Source organism: Convolutriloba macropyga, unplaced genomic scaffold (genome assembly GCF_964194025.1).
Source record: "Convolutriloba macropyga unplaced genomic scaffold, txConMacr16.3 SCAFFOLD_2375, whole genome shotgun sequence".
In the NCBI taxonomy this organism is placed as follows: Eukaryota; Metazoa; Xenacoelomorpha; order Acoela; family Convolutidae; genus Convolutriloba; species Convolutriloba macropyga.
In genome coordinates, this window is record NW_027453296.1 from 10,987 (window position 1) to 17,500 (window position 6,514).

Genomic DNA, 6,514 nt, shown 5'->3' on the forward strand with positions numbered 1-6,514 from the left:
CTGCTCATGGGAAATGCTCACAGAGCGCTATCTACCAGTACACATAGTATTATGCTGTTTCTAGTACGCGCGAGCCGAAACATCAGCATGTGAAATGTGTAATCGTGGGTAACTCTAAGTGTGTAGAGTACTGTGTAGTAACTAGTAGCCATGCCAAAGCATGCATTGAAACTCTTCGTGATTTAAAAAGCTCAAAGCAAGATTGACGAGGCCGCAAGGCTATGTCTTTCTAAATTCGAACAAATCGAAAGATTGTTCAAAGTACAATTAAACTGATTGATCCTGTCAGTTGCCATATGCTTGTCTGAAAGACTAAGCCATGCATGTGCAAGCGAAGCTTGAAAAAGTGGAACCGCGAATGGCTCATTAAATCAGTTACTATCTATTAGTTGATTTGCAAGCTAAATGAATAACTGCGGTAACCCTGCAGCTAATGCATGCTGATTGTCCGACACTGTCGGAGACTTTTACAAGACTACACCGGGTGATTTGCTAAGTACAGACACATCCCGTGATGAGTCCTAGTAACTGAAAGATCCCAGATAGCTTCGGCTTGGGGACGGAACTTCCGAATTTCTGACCTATCAACCTATGATGGTAGTGTAACGGACTACCATGGTTGTGACGGGTAACGGGGAATCAGGGTTCGATTCCGGAGAGGGAGCCTTAGAAACGGCTACCACATCCAAGGAAGGCAGCAGGCACGCAAATTACCCACTCTCCGCACGAGGAGGTAGTGACTAGAAATAATGATATGAACCTTTATGGTTTGTAATCAGAATGGAATGGACTTAAAAGCTCCATTGATGAACGAGTAGAGGGCAAGTCTGGTGCCAGCAGCCGCGGTAATACCAGCCTCTACAAGCGTATGCAATAATTGCTGCGTTTAAAAAGCTCATAGTTGGATCTGTTTGAGTAGAACGGCAACATGGTCTTCAGTTAAATCTGTTGACTCGTTCCGCTCATCCTTCGCATCGAAGAAATAGTTTGCACTTAAATGTGACGAACTGTGGAAACGGTGTTTTCACCCTGAGAAAATTAGAGTGTTCAAAGCATCCTTTGGGATCGAATAATAAAGCATGGAATAATGGAGAATGACCCGCTACTCGATTGATGCCGGTTGGCTGAGTGCGGTAATGATTGAAAGGAACAGACGGGGGCATTTGTATTGCTACGTTAGAGGTGAAATTCTTGGATCGTGGCAAGACAAACTACTGCGAAAGCATTTGCCAAGAATGTTTTCATTAATCAAGAACGAAAGTCAGAGTATTGAAGAGGATTAGATACCCTCGTAATTCTGACCATAAACTATACCAACCTACAATTTGTCAAAGTCGATCTTGACTTGGCAAGAGATTAACCGGGAAACCAAAGTTTATTGGTTCCGGGGGAAGTATGGTTGCAAAATCGAAACTTAAAGGAATTGACGGAAGGGCACCACCAGGAGTGGAGCCTGCGGCTTAATTTGACTCAACACGGGAAAACTCACCCGGTCCAGACATCTTAAGGATTGACAGATTGAATATCTTTCATGATTATATGGGCGGTGGTGCATGGCCGTTCTTAGTTGGTGGAGTGATCTGTCTGGTTAATTCCGATAACGAACGAGATCTTCTCCATCTAAATAATGAAATTCACTATATGTGAATTCAAACACTTCTTAGAGGAACTATGCGGAATTAAATACCGCAGATGAAGTGAGGCTATAACAGGTCTGTGATGCCCTTAGATGTTCTGGACTGCACGCGCGCTACACTGTGTACTTTTAGATTGAGTACTCAGCCCTTGGTCCGAAATGGACTGGGCAATCAGAGAAAAGTACAGCGCTTCAAGGGGATCGTCTGTTGTAACTTGCAGACGTGAACCAGGAATTCCTGGTACTTATGAGTCAACAACTCATAGGGATTACGTCCCTGCCCTTTGTACACACCGCCCGTCGCTACTACTGATTGGATAGTTAAGCAAGAATTGCAAATTCCTACTGTTGGGACTTCGGTCTCCGGCAACGGGATGAAGCGGATCGAGCTTAATTGTCTAGAGGAAGTAAAAGTCGTAACAAGGTTTCCGTAGGGGAACCTGCGGAAGGATCAGTGATTGATTCCTTCGGGCATGGCTGCTGGTAGAGGCCATGTCTGTAGTGCGCATGACGCTCTGTCGCTAGAGATTGCTTGGCAACCAATCTCGAATTATGTATCGAGCTCAAAAACTACTTGTGTGGATACATAGTTCAGCAGTCATGGCAAGGGACTGCTTAAAGGGAGACTAGTTAGCAAAAGCAGCCTAGCAGAACTGCAGCTATCTAGATCTCAGAAGCTGGGTTATAGAAGCCCAGCTATAGACTTGTGAATGAGAAAGGCCTAAAAAGGTCCACAAGTCGCGTGGTTAGAACCGACACGCAAAAATCCCAGCGAGTGACAGAGCGTTGCGCTGTTCAGTGGGAAAGAGTTGAGCTACTCGGGGCGCCCACTGAACTTGCTCCGAGCCAAAGGCTCGAAAAAACACAGCTTAGCCTCAGATCCTTTACATAGAAGGCTAGCTAAAATAAACTTACCTTGGACGAGGGTAAAGTTTAGTCAGTTCTTAGGGGAGAGTAATCCACAGCTTCTCGCCCTCTGAACATTCTCCCAGATATGTAGGTCTGGGAGAGTCTCCTCCTGTTCTTCGGAATCTGGAGGTAGACAAAGACAGTACGATACGATCTTGCATCGGGATGACTAACCGATAATGATCATAATCTGACAATTTTTCCGGCTTGAGGCACCGGAGTCAGATTAAAGACACATACTGAACTAAAGGCGTATGTGCAAAGCTTGTCGGAGTGTAGAGAGTCAAGCTGAGTTGACTCGTCACGTGGTGATGACAACAGCCATGTGCAAAACACTCACAACTTTATCGTCTATGTGGAAAAGGTTGCTAACAGCGCTCTCTATGAGAGGCCCTCGCATATAACTATACGAGGAAAAGGCGATAGAGTTGTTTGAATGTGGGGCAGGTTCATCGACAAGCTAAGTTGATCACATTCTTGTTGTGGCATCCTACTAGAATTGGTCACGGTCTGCACCAACTCTCCCCAAGTTGGCCAGACTTAAAACTAGAAATAAGGTTTGCAGCTATGTGAACCTAGAAACTGTAAAGGAGTTGAAAGAACTTAAAGGAATTGAAAGAGGCCTTGAGGTATATCCTCTTGGTAAAGACCCACAAAAGCTCACAAAAGTGGCTTCGAAGGGCAAAACTGGTTCATCCAAAACAATTGGAGAGCTTAAAGCAGAACCAATTCGAATGAAACACTATTGGTGAAACTTCATCATGAGAACGTCACAAGCTGATCACGCTCTATGATATGACTAGTATTATGTTGCTTCTAGTAGGCTAAGCGCAAGCCGAAACATCAACATGTGAAAGTCGTAGAATTTTGCAATCAAACTGTGGCTAGTACTGTGATGTTACTAGTAACCTGGTGTTCCGTCATATGGCCAAGAGAGCATTTGAAGGCGAAACTTCTGCATGGGAAAGCTGCATCATGATCAAAATTTTATATCGAGTATTATGTTGACGTTAGTAGGCCTTGGCCGAAAACGCAGCATGTGAAAGGTATAGATAAAAGTTATTGTTGCAGTCAGTACTGTGTAGTTACTAGTAGCTGGATTTAAGCTCAAAATGAGACACTGTTGGTGAAACTTCATCATGAGAATGTCACAAGCTGATCAAGCTCTATGATATGACTAGTATTATGTTGCTTCTAGTAGGCTAAGCGCAAGCCGAAACATCAACATGTGAAAGTCGTAGAATTTTGCGATCAAATTGTGGCTAGTACTGTGATGTTACTAGTAACCTTGTGTTACGTCATATGGCCAAGAGAGCATTTGAAGGCGAAACTTCTGCATGGGGAAGCTGCATCATGAACAAAAGTTTATATCGAGTATTATGTTGACATTAGTAGGCCCTGGCCGAAAGCGCAGCATGTGAAAGGTATAGATAAAAGTTATCGTTGCAGTCAGTACTGTGTAGTTACTAGTAGCTGGATTTAAGCTCGAAATGAGACACTGTTGGTGAAACTTCATCATGAGAACGTCACAAGCTGATCACGCTCCATGATATGACTAGTATTATGTTGCTTCTAGTAGGCTAAGCGCAAGCCGAAACATCAACATGTGAAAGTCGTAGAATTTTGCGATCAAATTGTGGCTAGTACTGTGATGTTACTAGTAACCTTGTGTTACGTCATATGGCCAAGAGAGCATTTGAAGGCGAAACTTCTGCATGGGGAAGCTGCATCATGAACAAAAGTTTATATCGAGTATTATGTTGACGTTAGTAGGCCCTGGCCGAAAGCGCAGCATGTGAAAGGTATAGATAAAAGTTAGCGTTGCAGTCAGTACTGTGTAGTTACTAGTAGCTGGATTTAAGCTCGAAATGAGACACTGTTGGTGAAACTTCATCATGAGAACGTCACAAGCTGATCACGCTCTATGATATGACTAGTATTATGTTGCTTCTAGTAGGCTAAGCGCAAGCCGAAACATCAACATGTGAAAGTCGTAGAATTTTGCAATCAAACTGTGGCTAGTACTGTGATGTTACTAGTAACCTTTTCTTACGTCATATGGCCAAGAGAGCATTTGAAGGCGAAACTTCTGCATGGGGAAGCTGCATCATGAACAAAAGTTTATATCGAGTATTATGTTGACGTTAGTAGGCCCTGGCCGAAAGCGCAGCATGTGAAAGGTATAGATAAAAGTTATCGTTGCAGTCAGTACTGTGTAGTTACTAGTAGCTGGATTTAAGCTCGAAGTGAGACACTGTTGGTGAAACTTCATCATGAGAACGTCACAAGCTGATCACGCTCTATGATATGACTAGTATTATGTTGCTTATAGTAGGCTAAGCGCAAGCCGAAACATCAACATGTGAAAGTCGTAGAATTTTGCGATCAAACTGTGGCTAGTACTTTGATGATGCTTGTAGCCAACCGAATTGGTTGAAAAGCCCAATAAGTAAGCTAACTTGGGAGAGCTTGTTGGAAACCAAATGCTACTAGATTGGTCCAAATACATCCTTCAACAGGGGATCACTTGGCTCGCTTTACGAAGAGGAGCACAGCTATATGTGTTAATTCGGTATGAATCGCAAGATTTGTTTACCGACCTCTCTAACGCAAAAGGCGGTCTCGGCTTCGGCTGTTGACTGCGTCCGATTCAGGGTTATATAACTCTCGATTGAACACATTGATGTTCTATTGTTGGTGCTTCCAATAAAATTGGAACACTTAAAGCAGAACCGATTCAAATAATAGCATTCTGATCAATGATTGCATTCCTTGATCAAGAACTGCTGGAGTCATTGTGATGGCGAATTTTCTTCATAAGAAAATTGCAAAGAGACGGAACTTAATGAGACTAGTATTATGTTGTTTCTAGTAAGCGGAAGCTGAAACAGCAACATGTGAAAATCAAGTTTTGTTCAATGATCTCGAGGCGATAAGTACTATGAAGCAACTAGTAGCCTAAGCATGACTCAGATTTGAGACAGTCAAAAAGACTGGCGAAACTTCTTCACATGAAAGTTACATAGAGAACTACAAATGTATACAGCGAGTATTATGTTGTTTCTAGTAGGCGAAAGCTGAAACATCAACATGTGAAAGTTGTCTGCAAACTGTAGAACGATATGTGATTAGTACTGTGCTGTTACTAGTAGCCAGTCTGACTGTAGAAGCCAAGACAAAGGGAAACTAATGCATCTGAAAAGGACAAGTTATGGAAAGGTATGCACGATAAGTATTATGTTGTTTCTAGTAAGCGGCAGCTGAAACATCAACATGTGAACGTCGTTGTGTACAGTAACCTAGAACTATATAGTCCTTAGTAACGTGCATTTACTAGTACCTGTAATTGGTATTCAGACTCAGGCAGTTTGGAATAGTTTGGCAAAGATGCACCAGAGAAAACTGGGATTTGATACAGAAATTGTTGAATACAAGTATTATGCTGCTTCTAGTAGGTTGAATCCGAAACATCAGCATGTGAAAATTGAAAACATTTCTGGTTCGAATTGTCACAAGTATTTGGTGATCTGAGTAGCCAAACTCACTACAACGCCAATTGAAGGCAAAAATTCTCAACGGGAAAAGCTATTCTCATTGAATGAGCTAACAAGACGAGTATTATGTTGCTTCTAGTAGGCGAAAGCCAAAACATCAACATGTGAAAGTCTTGCTGAACAAATTTAATGTTGTTGAGCTCAGTACCGTGTGAATTAGTAGCCATAATTGGCGAGCGAAAATTGAACTGGCGAAACTTCGTCTTTGGAAAATTGCAGATGCCGAGCACTTATTTTGCAACGAGTATTATGTTGACTGTAGTAAGCGAAAGCCGAAACAGCAACATGTGAAAGCTGTTGAAATTTGTGGTCATTTTGCAATAAGTACAAGGAGTGTAACTAGTAGCCAGGTCAAAATTTGGGATAAGAATGAGCAAAAATTCTGCATGAGAACAGTTGAAATTATGAAACTAAA

The 6,514-nt window shown here is 42.3% G+C and overlaps 1 pseudogene; it reads left to right on the top strand.

The window, feature by feature from the left end:
- Positions 1-5,052: 5,052 nt before the first annotated feature.
- Positions 5,053-5,204, top strand: LOC142358189 (5.8S ribosomal RNA; annotated as a pseudogene).
- Positions 5,205-6,514: the final 1,310 nt, after the last annotated feature.